This window comes from Apteryx rowi, unplaced genomic scaffold (assembly GCF_003343035.1).
Source record: "Apteryx rowi isolate R43461 unplaced genomic scaffold, aptRow1 scaffold_81, whole genome shotgun sequence".
Classification (NCBI taxonomy): domain Eukaryota; kingdom Metazoa; phylum Chordata; class Aves; order Apterygiformes; family Apterygidae; genus Apteryx; species Apteryx rowi.
In genome coordinates this window covers 2,839,020-2,854,046 of record NW_020451105.1, presented here as the reverse complement: position 1 = coordinate 2,854,046, position 15,027 = coordinate 2,839,020, and positions in this window count along the sequence as shown.

Genomic DNA, 15,027 nt, shown 5'->3' with positions numbered 1-15,027 from the left:
GGAAGGGCGGCTGCCGGGAGCCCCCCCAAACGGCCCGCTGGACGCTGGGGAGCCCCGGTCGCTGTTTCTGTGTGGCTTCGGAACGCGCCAGCGCCGGCGGTGCCAGCGTGGCGTGCGCGGCCCGTCTTCACCGCAGGTGGCGCCATCTTGTGGGGGCCGCGCGGGGGCGCCGGGCGGCCCGGCCGGGAGGGAAAATCATTCCCCCAAATTAGGAAATCACTGTTTCACCTTGAACCTCACCTGAGTCCGATGTCTACTAACTGCAGGAACAGACATATGCTGTGCATCCTGCTAGCGCTGCTCTGAGTCAGATGGCTAAATGCTGTAGCTGTACTGCATGTCGTAGGGGAACAGGACACAGCTGTTTGCTAATGCGCCGTACTGAAGGAGTCGCCCGCATCTCCTCATCGCTGCTGTTAGGCAACCGCGCCTCCTCAGGCATCGTACATAGATCAATGCATGCCGAATTATAAAAATGCATGATCCATCCTTGCAAAGAGTTACTGTCACTTTTTAAATAACTCCTTGTAATTTTTAAATCAAAAAATTGAGAAAATCCCTTTGTCTTCTATTCAGTTAGCAAAGTCAGGGTGCATCTACACAAGCACTTCAGGTCAGATCAGGAGATCCAGAGCATGCTTTTCAAGCTGGCCTGCCAAACTTCCCCGCTTCCCATGCTTCGGGCCACCTCACAGCATGGTCTCACAACACATGAAATGGATTTAAATGAAACTACCAAACTGCTCCAAGACTACAAACCGCTGCCAAGAGCTCAGATCACAGGAGCAAACTAGAGCTAGCCCAAAGTCAAAATCCTGAAGCATTTAGGTACTGGTCTTCAGTGCCAGCTGTTTTACTACACTTACTGTATCACACTGCTTGCTAAGGCAGACAGCAGCAGTTTCCTCCCTGTTCCTGTCCAATCTTACTTGTTGTAAAAAGCTATTCTACATTATATGTATTTCACAAGGGCTTAATCCACAACAGCACTCAACCCTGACATTTAGCACTCGGCATCAGCTGAGGTACCAATTGCTAGTTAGTATTTGACTGTTATTTCCTAGTCTCACTTTTAAGAGTCCAAATTCAGTGGTCTTTACTGAATATAAATGTGTTGAGATTTAAATCAATTAGTAAGAGAAAAAGCAGGGAAAGTGCAGGAAGGAAACCTGAAAGTCTGAATATCCTTGTCTGGATTACAATCCCTGATTTCTAACCTAAACTTGTAAATCTGTCCCATGTAGCTTAATTTTCCTTTTCACTATCCTCCTATTTCTCAAAAGTAAAGCTAACAAAGAAAGCTTTTACATACAGATTAGATTTGCCTAGATTAAGCATTGTTATACAGTATAACTCAATATAACTCAAAGGGATATGAAAAATTTAAATATGGAAACTGATTTTAGATATGACCAGAATGACAAGTTTGAAAAAGGGAATTTGACCTAATCTGATCTACTGTTTTGTTTTTAAATTCAATGTCCAATTAGAATAACTTCCACAGGTATGACAATGTAACGGTGATTCTGCAAATGCTGCTTAGTAGTATAAACCAATGCTTTGGTATAAACCAAACCTACTGTTCCTCTACTCTTGCTCAAGCAGCTGATCACAGAAATAGATATAACAGCCACTCTTCTGTAGAAAATAGTCCCTGGGCTGATAGCAGCAAAAGCAGAAACAGCAGCTTCTTTGTGCTGTACTGAAATTCTCCCCCACTGAAGGGGCAAGGGGTCACTGATTGCATAGTCTTTGCTCCATTGCACACTCTTTGCTATTGTTCGGTCCACTCGGAGAATAACAGACTGAATATGCCACACAGCCTTGTAACTGAATCTTCTTTTTTATTATTGCATAAATTAAGATTCTCCATAAATGTACAGCACCTGTTCATTTGGATCAGTGTATAGAACATTGTGTGAAGACTGTATTAAATCCTGCAGCAAAAGTCTATAACTTATACCAGTACCTCTTGAAATATCATCATCTTTGTTACAATCTCATAATCCTTATAAGGGGATTTGCATGGTACAGCAAGATTTACAATGTAAGGGATTACTGTTTCATAATCTGGGCCAAGGGGAAGAAACTTCAAATATTTACATTTTTTTTACTGCATTTCAAACTTTCCTCCAGATCCAGAAACACAACACTGGGGAGGCTGTTAAAGGGTGTTTGCACACAAAATATGGTATCATCATATCACTTGTGGGCTTTGTTTCATTTCGATTTCCAAGCATGTGTAACTCTATCCTCTACCTGCGTCACCCTTTTGTCCCTACAATGTTCGTCATTATTGAAAAGCGCATAAAGTATGTTAATAGAAATTGCATGGGCAACAAATGAAACATTTCTGAACAAACTATTATTAAACAACTATTTCTTTATCTTGTGTCAAATATATTAGAAGAAAGAGAGAAAAAAGTTAAAAAGAATTAACAATAGACAGCAAAACGTATTGCTTCTCAGTCAGTCAGCTTGGTCTAGTACATGGTAGCAATTGGAGTTATATTTTTCGGTTTTAAACCCCCGAGATCTCTAACAGAACAAGGAAAACTACACAGAACCATGAAGCTCAAGACTGAATACAATTTTGACAAAACCATTTTCACCTAAAAAGCCCAAACCATCTGAATTTTTACATTATATGCCTTAGATACTAAACCCAGCTTGCTACATGCCTGTGCTAAGAATGACACTCCTGAACCCACAGAGCATGATGGCAATTATTTTCTTGTGTTCAGTTCTCCCATCCCAGTTTGTTGTATTTTTTTATTAAATTAATAAAGCAAACTCTTTGTAGCAAGCAATCTCTGATCTACAAGCAGAGATTGGCTTTTTCATGATGTCTTTACGGTGTCTAGCAATGAGGAGGTTCTCACAAAGCTGTCACTTTCCAACGTTACACAGCCATGAAAAGCATAGCTGCAGCAGTGAGAGATGCAACAGAAATAGCTACAAACACCTCAGGTTTTAGAGTGGCATCAGTGCAAGTAAAACATCATGAATGCCACTGATCTGCATACACTTTTATTAGCTCTCAGCTGAAGGATGAATTTCAACTCTGTTAAAATAATTGAGCATGAAAAAATTTAAATGAAACAAATCAGAAAATTTAAGTGCTAGTTAATATATAGAGGGAACAAACTCTAATATAGTGAGTAATAAAAAGCTATTTTTTATTCCTATCATCAGGAAAAAATAGTGATACTGAAAGCAGGACTGCTAATCTAGATTTACTTTCTCAGTCAGCATGCTCAGTCATTTTTTAAAAGTTTAATAAAATGATGGCTATATTTCCCTTAATTATGAACCAAGAGAACTGGTCTGTGAGATATTTTTTGCCTGGGCAATGCTCATGGGGCCCTGTGTAAGGCTCACCCTGAAATTAGGTAGGTTTAAGATTTGGCTTGAGAGAGAAAGCAAACCTGGTTCTGCAGCTGAAGTGGAGCTGCCAAAGAAAAGTGTGGGCTGCAAAGAGGATTGCACTGTGAGAAATTTTTTGCCTGGGCGCTGGCAGGGGACTTTTGCAAAAGCTCACTCTGGAATTAGGGTGAGGGTTACCTTACCCAGTCTGGGACTTGGTATGTTATATGGCTCATTTTCATCATTCTTTCCTGATTTTCTCTGCTTTGAAATTAAAAGCTGCATTTCTCAACCTATCAGAAAAGTAAAGGAAATACAAATGACCTCTCTATATCTTTCACTGGGTTCTTCTGTAACTCAGATTACAGCTTTTGTCCTTATACTTAAAAGTTGTCTCAAGGCACGGTCAGAAGAGATGATCTAACACCTCTTTGCTACCAAGCGGGAGAGTCCTGCTGTCTCCAGCATCCACCTGACCCTTTCGAACACTGATTTATCATGCTGCATTGGCAGAAAACTACTCATTTTTGCACTCACTCACCCACCCACCCTCTCCCCCTGCTTGCAGAGGCGGCACAGGGAAGTACACAGTTGCAGCGGAGTGCAGGTTTTTCTTTTTCAGCACCTGCTGGCAGCTGAAATGGCCTGGCTGTCCCCTCTACCTGCACCCTCAGCTGCTGCCAGCTGTGGCAAGCCCCTGTCACAACTGCCACAGCACACACCCTACAATCTAAATGCAGACAAAGCTACTAGCAGGTATGTTAGGGGTAAATCAGTGTTTGCAGAGACACCATACATAAGTAACTTATTCTGACTTTTCTATCTTTTAATACCTATGCTTCTACAGGGGAAACTACTTGGACTCAGAATAAATAATTACTAAGATAAACTACAAAAGAGGCACTTTCTGAAATCATATCCTTATCTGAAGTAAAATATAGTGTTTACCTGAGGCCTTGTCTTTACCATGAAAAAATACTATTTCAACTAATTCACAGTAAAAAACAACTGTGGACAGGCATTTTGTGGTGTTTACATGAATTAACAGGTCAAACTAGTGGAACTACTAGGCCTATATATTAAAAACAAACAAAAAAGAAAACCCGCCACAGCAACTCTTTGGGACAGAATGTTTTTTTAAATATCTACAAGATATTTAGTGTTGCAGTGATGGATGTTAAGCATTTGACAAACTCTGGATGTAAATACTTAGAAAAGTCACTTTTAAACTAAAGCCCATGTTGTAAGGGGCTGAGCATCTGAAAACACCATGCTCATCAGAACCAGCTCTCATCTATATTCATCAGGGGTAACTCTGAAGACAGTGGAAACTTTATCTGTGCCAAAAAATAGGATCAAATTATTTGAAGACCTAAACAGCAATATCATACCTAAAGAATAATTTAGAAATCGTAGATGGAAGGAGCATTACTACAAATTTGCACAGATATTTAAGGAATCTAAAGCCGGAACTAGATGCTTAGTGCCTAGATTTTCAAGGTTTGATAAGGGTGTCTCGAAGAGCAGAACTGAGATGCAAGTAGAGGAAGAGTGTGAAATTTTGTAGATTACAGAATAATAGAGGAGGACATAAAACAGTCATATTTTTCAGGTCTTTTTACACATGCAGTATAAGTGATTGATCTTTAGTGTGTGTTAGATTGCAACTCAGACCATTCTGTCCATTTTCGTGGCTGTTAAAAAAGACAAGTTTTTCTCTGTTCCGTCCCACTCTCCCTAATTTGTGGCTGTCCTAGTAGAATGAGGAACATGCTGATGATCATGAATGGACAAAAGCAAGTTAGGAGAAGTCAGAGAAGAAGAAGAAGAAGAAGAAGAAGAAGAAGAAGAAGAAGAAAAGAAAAAGTAGAATCAGGCATGGAACCAGATCCATTGACACTGCTTTTCTTCAAAACAATTTTTACATTTCAGACAAGGATGGAAAGGAACATCCATCACATTGTGCTTTTAAAAAATAAATCGCTAAACTAGGCTGAATTCAATTAGTTGGTTCCAGCAAAGAATATATGCTGTTTTACTTCTGTTTCTCTAGCTAGAAAAACAGCAAAACTTAGGCAATGATTTTAAGAACTCACAGGTTGGGAATAAAAGTGATAAAAGATTTATTGCAACAGTTCAGTTAAATCTTTGTAGAGGATCTACAAATGTGGGACTTCTTCATGCTGTTATTATTGAAAAGATGGTAAATATCTCCTGCTGTAAACTTTTACTGAAAACACTTTGCAGGAGAAGGTACTAGACAGTTTGGGAAAATTGTTTTCTTGGGGATGATCTAGGCTTTTCCCAGAGATCTAAAGAATGCAGAAAGCATGAAGAAGCACTACTTAACCCTGCACAAATAAATGTAAGTAAGTAATAGCAAAATGTGAATGTGCAATCAGATCTTCAAAGCAGGTAAACGAAACTAACTATTCTGAATCAAATAAGAAGTCACTCAGTAGCATTAGGCTACTACTTAGATTTTTGTGCCAGCTTGTTCCAAGTTTTCTTGTTTTAGCTCTTCTGTTGAGAGATTTTTGCCTCTTTTTCAGTTCATTTCACTGAACAAAACTAACAGAAAAATGGAAATACCCTTCAGTAAAACTGCAAATTCTCCTGATAAATATTAATTTCCACTTTTTTTTAAAAGGTGCTTGTTTGAGGTATTATGAGGTAGCTATGTGTGTTAAATCTCCCATTCTTTGTACCAGCTTCTTTAAAAAAAAAAAAAATCAGCCAATCAAAAGTGCCTAGACCGACGCTGTCTCCCTCAGTTAATCCAAGGCTAGTAGAGGGATAATTTGATTAAACTGAGACCCTAATTTATTTAGCTTTAGTTCTGGATCAACCTCGTCTTAATAGAGTGCTGTCGTCTCCAATTGTTTGATGAAAATTAAAGTGACATAAATACCATGGGACTTTTTCAATCTGATTAGTCAGCTAACTTGCATCAATACTACCCCAGCCATCAAGCGCTGGCGTCCTTCCTTTCACCAGCCTTACTAACAACTGACAAGTTCTCCTTGAAGAACGGGCACCCACGCTGCCACTCAGACCCCCACACTTAACCCATCATCCATCCTCAATGGGTCTTGTTTGACAAGGTGCCCACACCTTTTTCCATTGCTGTTCATCAGACAAAGCTAAATATTGTTTTATTAGCAATCAATAGCCTGTTAATCCCAAACGATTTCACAAATCCACTGAGCTCTCAAGCTGATTATAAACATTCGGGTTTTTTTAAGCTGCTAAATTTCAGATGGGTTTTCTCCTCCTCTCCCAACCCTCCCTCTCTGATTTGGGACATTGTAGTTGGGAAGCAGAGCCACAAAAGCAAAAGAGGTCTGTTGTCTTTAATGTTGCCTTTAACAAGACATCTACAAATGTAAAAGTTTTACAGTTTAAACATGATCAAACCTATGGCACCAAACCCTCAACAGACTTGCTGATCAGTCTGAAATTTAAGAATAAGAAAGTTTCTGAGCCTTCCCTTTTCTTTTACAGAGATATGGTAAATTCTTGCTTAGTCTGTGGGCTGGCAGAATAAGTAGCAAGAGAAAGAGAGAAGTAAGCTTCTTTGATTTACAATATATAAAATGCTAACAAAGCTAGCTGGTGCACTATTGAATGATGTACCATTCATGTCCAAGACAGACAAAAAGCCTGGGCACGCCTGGTACACTCTGATGATCCCTTTGTTTGTGTATTGGGTCATGGATATTTCTTCTGTGAGGCACAAGGGGAACAGCATTACAAACACGCTTCCTGTTGGATATACCCATCCTCACGTATGCCTTCTGTTTGCCTGCCTTCACCCTAGTAATGTTGATAATGATAGCTGATAATAAAACAATAGGTCACTTATGTAGCAGAGTATAAATCACCAGGTCAAGGCAGACATGTTAATGAAGGACACATGCTGAGGGCAGGAAGCTTCTTGAAACAAACTCTTTCTTTCAAGGACTAATAAGCTCGTCTGGCAAGTTTGGATTATTCTCTGCAGGTCCCTGCTGAATTGTTGCTGCTGTAAAATGTGCTCCCTCTCTGATAACCAAAAAAAAAGACTTGTTGGCAAGAAAATACCTCATCAATATTTGGACACAGACCACATGAAACAAATCTTGAAACAGCTCTTTACTCTTCAGTATAAGATAGGTAACTGTAGTAAAAGTTTAGTCTTGTTCTTGTTGACATTGAAGGAGTTAACTAAAAACCAGAATGGACTAAACAAACATGTTTTCTGTGCAGGGTTTTCACATACTCAGATTGCATATTAACTAGAAAAGGAAAAGTTAATTCAGCTGATATAGCTCTCTGGGATATGTAGTAAAACATAAAACATTTTCTAAGTCATCAGTCTTGGCAGCAGAGTGCCAGTTCTGAAACAGATTATAAATGTAATGTTTCACAGGCAACATTTCAAATCAGCAACTTCCAAAAGTGCTCCTCAGTATTTAGGCACAGTTATTGTTAAGGTATCCACCTGGAGATTAATGTTGAAATATCTGCCAAGTAAACTGTTTAGTATCTGTTTTGAATGTATCTTCTATATAATCTCAGGTCTTTTATCGGCTCATGTCTAACTCTTCTGACAAATTTTTCTGATCAGAGAAATATCTGTCCCTTAAAAAGTATTTGTCAAAAGATTGGACATATTGACCAAGAAGTACACCTACTCATAATTTTCAAAAAGGCTGGCAATGTTAGCATATGATGCTTCCTCTCAGACAATTTTAAAAAGAACAGGTAAGCTTCCGCCAAGCCAAATGAAGCAGAGGTTTTCTGTTTGTTACCCTTTCTTTTGCTACTGTGCATGACCACGTTCTGTTTACCATTGTTAAAAACAGGCTTTAACATGTTGAAGAACATTTTCCAGTGTCGTATTCTGAACAATAAGAATCAACAGGAAACAATATTAGAACTAATACTCATCGGGCATGCACTTACAATTTACGATCCCTCTTCAAAACCCAGATTTCTAAGGCCAATGATGGTAACTTTGGAAAATGATTGCTGATTCAAGATTTTAACAACTCAGTATTGCTCTTGAAGCATTCTAGCATAAAACAAAATGCATTTTGTCTCAAAGTCTTTACAAAGCTTCGGTGTATTCTCAAGCTGGTTATTCTGTATAGCAAAAATTACATAGTTCTTTAAAAAAAAATCTTAATTACATCTGCAAACACTTTATTGTCAGTAGTATGCACTGTTGGATACTTAGAAGAAGTGTTTGCTGTTGTTTCATAAAATTATTTTTATGTAATAATGAGGAAAAAAATCCCATTGATATCTTCACCTTCTCTAAGGATTATGTAAACATTTTAAAACACATAGGGAGTGAAATCTGAAATATTTTCTTTGACAACACCATAAGAAACCCATCACCATCATAAAGAGGTGCTAAGGACTGACAATCAGAAAGACGGAGTTCTTGCTGCACTGTGACACTGCTGGGTATATCCCACATGCCAGACTGCAGCAGTTTACAGAAACTCAGGTATTGAAAGAAGTCCACCCAGAGCAGCACAAAACTCCACACTCTTTAATTTACCCTTTTAACACACCATGGACAGATAGTTGTTCAGTTCTTGCTCAGAATACTTGACTTAAAAGTTCTTTAGTGTTTTGCTTTTAATGAAATGATTTCTACAGGAAAAATTAATAAATGCAGAAAGTTCTATCATTAATATATAAAGAATTTGCCTGTGAAAGCAGAAGATACAAGTCTGCAAGTAGAGATTTTGTCTAACCAATTTTAATGCTGGGTTATGGCCTTGATTTGATATCAAGACTGCGGTGATTGCATCTACCAAAGCATGTTTTGTTTTGGAGCAGCATTACCATTTAGAAGTGAATCCCCTATGATCTCCACTTATGATGGGTTGTTTGGGTCTGCAGACCAATTTTGGTGGACACATACTAACAACTTCTGAGAAGAAACTAAAGCAGAAACTCCACTCCAGATGCACACCAGATGCGTTCCAACAGCAGGTACAAGGGTCTGCACCAATGACTGCATGTTCAGACAGCTTCAAACCACTAGTGTGGTGAGGCCAGTGAGTCCAAGGGACCAGACGAAATCTGATCTGGAGTATACACCTCTTGAACTAAATGTGATGTAGATGTAAGAGCTTCTGCATCTCTTGCTTCTGTTTACTGATCTGCTCCTAACAGATTCCTAATGCAGACATAACCTTTCTTGCTGTCAGGCTGAGTGCTACTGCTCCAAAGTTCTGTCCCAGTGGAATAATCTCAAAGAATCATTACAAATTGTCACAATTTAGAGTAATTCCTCTAATCTTTCACTTGGTGCCAGTGTCACCTGCCTCCTCAAACTGAGGGTTAGTGTTTATTGATCCTCACACTGGTACAAATTTAGGATCACCCAATGTGTTTATTGGAACTTTTTCCCTGGTAGCCAAGTCATACATATGGAAGCTGAGGCAGATGCTCAGCAGTTGTTGTCCAAGTTACATGGCCAGGAAGATGTATTGCTTTGCCTGAGTTCTTCAACCACTGGTTCGTTTCTTTGGCAACATTCAGAACACAGTGGAGATGGCAGCTATTCAGTTTGGCAATTAATTGATCAGAAATCTTTGTTTCTTAGCCAGAGTGGTGAATAGATGTGATCTGGTCTCTTTAATGGCCATATCGTTTGTATGCTGAAGCTCTGTCTCCTGAATTTTAAAACCCTAAAACTGAACAACATAACACTCAAAGAAGTTCAAGACCAAATCTAGATTCAGATCAGGGTAGAATTTGAGCCAACAGTAAATATAATTCCCAAGCATATTCATCTGCATATAGTAATTCAATAAAATTAAAATTGAATCTCAGTGGCTTTAAAGTAGTGGCTTATTTTGACTTTCAGCTTCCATGCTTAGAAATATCAGAATACAAATAATTCTTCTATTAATAGTATTTTCATTTTTGTATCATAGAAAATAACTGATTGCAAAAACATGACAGATTCCACATTTCTTCAAAAAACAATGGAACGAGAATTAGCATTTTTATGTTATCCTGACTATAAACCCTGGTACAACTCTATTTGACTAATACTTTGATTTTTTTTATCCCAACTCTGGCTCCCCAGCAGCTGTCCTGTTTGTCCGTTATCAGCAACACAGAACAAACTTCTGTGCTTATTCTCCATGTTTCCAGATTTTATTGTCTGCTTTCTTTTTTTCAGTTTTGTTGTATATTGGTTTTTGTGTTTGTCTTCTAGAAGCTCAAATCATTTTAAAGAGACTACCAAAATATACTGGCATAAAAGTGGGAGGAGAGCCCTACTTAATATGCAGCTTGAACTACTTAAATGAGAAAGTGTGTGACCCTCCAGTGAACCCCTGATTTGTATAAAGCAACAGAGGGCACTAGATAGCAAGCAGCAACCTTCTATGTATTGACATAGATTTTCCCATACTCATTCTTGCAGACCACCATTTCCTTTTAAATGTGTCAGGTCTCATTTCAAAAACAGTTGCTTTTCTTACTCCTCTCCTTTCATGAAAAGATTGTTCTAGATCTCATTTTTCTGAAGCTCAGAAACCATTTCATTTCTAACCTAACAGATAGAAGGAGCTGCCCTGTACACAGGCGGGAGGGCAGAAAGTTCACCGCTCTTGCCGCACCGGACGCCCGCCCGCCTGCAAGCGCTCCTGGGGGTGAGGGAGCTGCTGGCACAGCCCCTGGAGTCCAGCTCACTCCAGCCACAACCCACTGGCAGACTCTTCTCCCCAACCCTTCGTGTCCCTGCCCCACTCTGCCACGCCATTTGAATGCCCCCATGCCATTCGGTGTTGCTGTACCTAGCACACTGAATGCCACCTGAGGGCTTCAGCTCAACCCTATGGGCTATTGCCAGCTCTGGCAGTTGTAATATGAAGATCATATGGACATCTGCCTTGGTGTTGTATATTCCAGTCCTCAGAGGTTGCAGCCTGAGAACATTATCTGCTTTTCAGAAATTTCTGAATTTGCTGAACCCAGCATTCTGGATGGACACAAGGTACAACCGGACAACCTCAAATCTGCATTAGGAGCCTTCTAGCACTGAATATGTATTTTCAGTGATGGCTTTGGAGCCCAGCTAGCTATAAAATGCTCTGGATGCCTAAAGTCTACGCAAGACTGGATTTGTTGCTTGTAAAAGCAGATCATCTTGCAAAGCTTCCAAAAAGTTTAGACAATGAATGCATAATTAGAAAACATAATCAGAAAACAAAAAACACTGCAAGCAGATCTGACTATCAGCTTTTTCTGCATGGTGTGAGTGAACCTGAGAGCAGAATTTGCCCTGGACAGACTGGGCTAATTGGATTCTATGTCCTTCTAAGTAGTTGGGCACAGGAATCACTTTGTTCTCTTTTTGTTAACATTCGTCATAAAAAAATAGACGCTTCCTCTATACTGTGCACATGTTTCTCTGAGTATTTTTTTTATTTTCACACACAATCTTCTCTGTGTGAACACAGGGGGGCAGTGCAGTTCTAATTTGGATGCAAACGTTTATTAAGCAGATGGTCTTCAACAGAGCAATCTCAGGCCAAGACCAAGAAAAGCCCCCACTTCACTACCATTTCTACCATTTCTCTCATTATTATACTTTGAAACCCCACCTGTAGCTACACCTTTTAAAATAAATACATCTTCCTCAACCTCCACATGCACTGTAAATCTCCATAATGCCAAAAAAAAAAAAAAAGAGAGAGAGGGTAAATATTCTTTTTCCTAAATGTAATGAGGTGGATCTCAGTGCTGCTGTGGACCAAATCCTGGAAAGTGCTGATTACCCATAATCACGACGGGTTCATACGTCGCTGAAAGTGCTCAGGCCTCCCTGTTCAGCATTCAAAAGCAGACCAAGTGCGTCTAAAATGGATCTTTTCAAAGGCACTGAGGAATAGCAGCGCAAGCTGCAGCTGTTTAAACTTCTTTGGGACTGTAGTGATCAGTAGTACCCACACATGCACCAAATAAGCTGAATACTGTCCTCAACAAGGCAGGAGGTTAATGCAGGAACCCTTCACTTGGACAGAAGGGACCCACAGTTCTAGCTGAAGCTTAGAGCAAGATAAACCAGACTGTTTTCTTGCATGTCTCTTGGATGTTTTCTACATCTTAAAAACAACTGCATAACACATGATAGGCAGAGCCTATCAGCCTTTAAGGCTGTGGTAAAGGGAGTGTTGGAGGATGCAAGTGTACTGAAAAATTTTCAAGCAAAAACTCATTGCTAATTGTATTAGTTGCTCCCTGGAAATAAAGACTAAAAGAGTCTGCCCACAATCTGATACGAGCTTGAACAGGGAAATAACAGATTCTATTATTGATCAAAAAGCCACAACTGTAGATTGTAAGAATAACCAAAACAGAATGGTAAACTGCCACAGGCAAACTCTAGTTTCACAGATTTTGTTTCCAACATCAGTCAAGCCTTTTCTGATTTCTCACCATAATGCTTCAAGTTTTGTCTATCTGTCTACTGCTGGAGGTGCTATGTACCAGCAGTCTAGCATGCCTAGATGGTAAATTGTACTTATCTGTATTGCACACAAATAAACTGCTAGACTCAAAGACAGCAAACAAAGTCAGTCAGGATGCCAAACTTATGAACCATCTAAATATATCTTAGAAATTATCTTGTGATACAAACAATGTGTGTGACATCAGATAAAGGAAACAGCCACATCACAGGAAAAAATAATCAGCAACTTTTTTTCTGATAACTCTTTGGGCAAACTTGTTCTGTTCCATTCTGACTGGTCAACCTACTATTCAAAATTTCTTCTGTAAAATATATTTAATTGTCCACTGTCATGTTCTCTCCTGTTTATTTTACTTTGCTCATTTTACAGTATTTCTTTCAACCAGATACCTTGGTGAAAAGGCATTTTGCAAAGTAAATGACTGATACTGCCCAAACAAAATACTTACTGAAGTGAATGAGTAGTTCGGGACAATAAAGATTATTAACAAAACTGTAAATGCTGTCTAGTGCAATAATTTGGTTTTTTAAGCACATCAAATTTTTTCCAGCACACTGAGGGAAAGCAAACTATTTAGTGTGAACAAAAGCCTGTTGTTAGCAGGATATTGACTTTAATCAGGCTCTGTGGGAGACATTGATTACCTTGTGCAGAACCTGAGGAATATGTTGTTTTTGAAACCTCCACAGCACTATTCAGGGTCTGGACCCTGCTGCATACTGCAGTGTTGAGAAACATTTAGAGGACACAGCGTATGGCTACGAGATGGATGATATTTTATCATCAGTACCACATAGCATGCACAGCATACAGTGGCATTACACAGTAACTCACAGAATCTGTTGATTTTGTACTGAAATAGTTCTTACTCAGGTGAAAATGTTTTCATCAGATTCTGTAAGTCATCCATTTGTGGTATTTTCTAGACATTTTCTGTATGATTCTTTTTATGGGTAGTTTTGTTCCTTGGGGATAAGTATACTCATATAGAGATATATAGAGATTTTAAAAATCATTGATACTATTTGTGATCATTATTTTGTATCGTGATTTTATGAGAGTTTATAGTGAATATTTTAGTTAGCTGCATTGTATTTTAACATATATATCTGTATTTTCTTCACTTTGTCTGTGTTTCAAATTTCTGCTTAATAAGTATACAAAACTGAAGTGCTGTCAGGAAATCACAGCATCATATAGAACACTTCATTTCAGCTCCTTGGACCATCTCCAGCATGAAGCAACATTATGATTCTTTAATTGAAGATAAAAAATGTATCAAGTAGTTTCAAGTAGTTATCCTGATAAGGGAAAAAAAAAAGAAAAAAAAAGACAGCTATACTGCTAGAATAAGCATGTCTACCAGATAAGCCTCACAGAGATCTCCTGTGAAGAACAACGTAGTGTAAGAACCTGATCTCACACAGTGTGATCAGCCTTATACTAAGACTGAGCTTGAAGTGACCCCGTGCTCAAGCCAGGGGTATATTGGTATTAACTTTTATTGCCTGAATGTGGCTTACTGTAGATCAGCAGAAGATGAAATGCTCACCTGGCGTAACTCAGTGTAGTTAAATTGTCTACCACAAAGTTACAGTATTGGGAAATACCAAAACCAAGCTGTCTAAAGGCAAACCTATGTTCAGCATGGCTGATAAAGGAACAGTTGTGGGGAAGCCAGATTTCCGTCTGAAAAAGCTAAGCTTCAATTTATAGAGTTCTATCTCTATAGGGATACTACACAGAATGTTTGGTGATGGTAACAAGAAAGAGCAAATTCTCTTCCCATTGTGTATTGAAGAAACACAGAGAAGAATCTGGCCCATTGGCTCCAGAGGATTTAACCCACCTTTGGAATAAGCTGATCATGAAACAACCTCCTCCTAAGAGCTAAGATAAGACATAAGTCTGTGCAGCTGACAAGAGGGACCTCCCATGCTGGTCCCATTTCTGGTTTCACATTCCTACTCCCTTCTCCCACCCTAACCTATTCCCATATGAATAAGAACCTAATTCATCTGAAAACTAACCCAGCACATGTATCAGCCAAATTGGTGTCTGCACTGCCTCAACATGTGGCTAAAAAAATCCCGGTGCTGATAGAGGAAGAGAGATGGGCCTGTGCCGCTAAGGGCAGTGAAGGAGGGAGGACCCAGTCTTATGGGCAGCA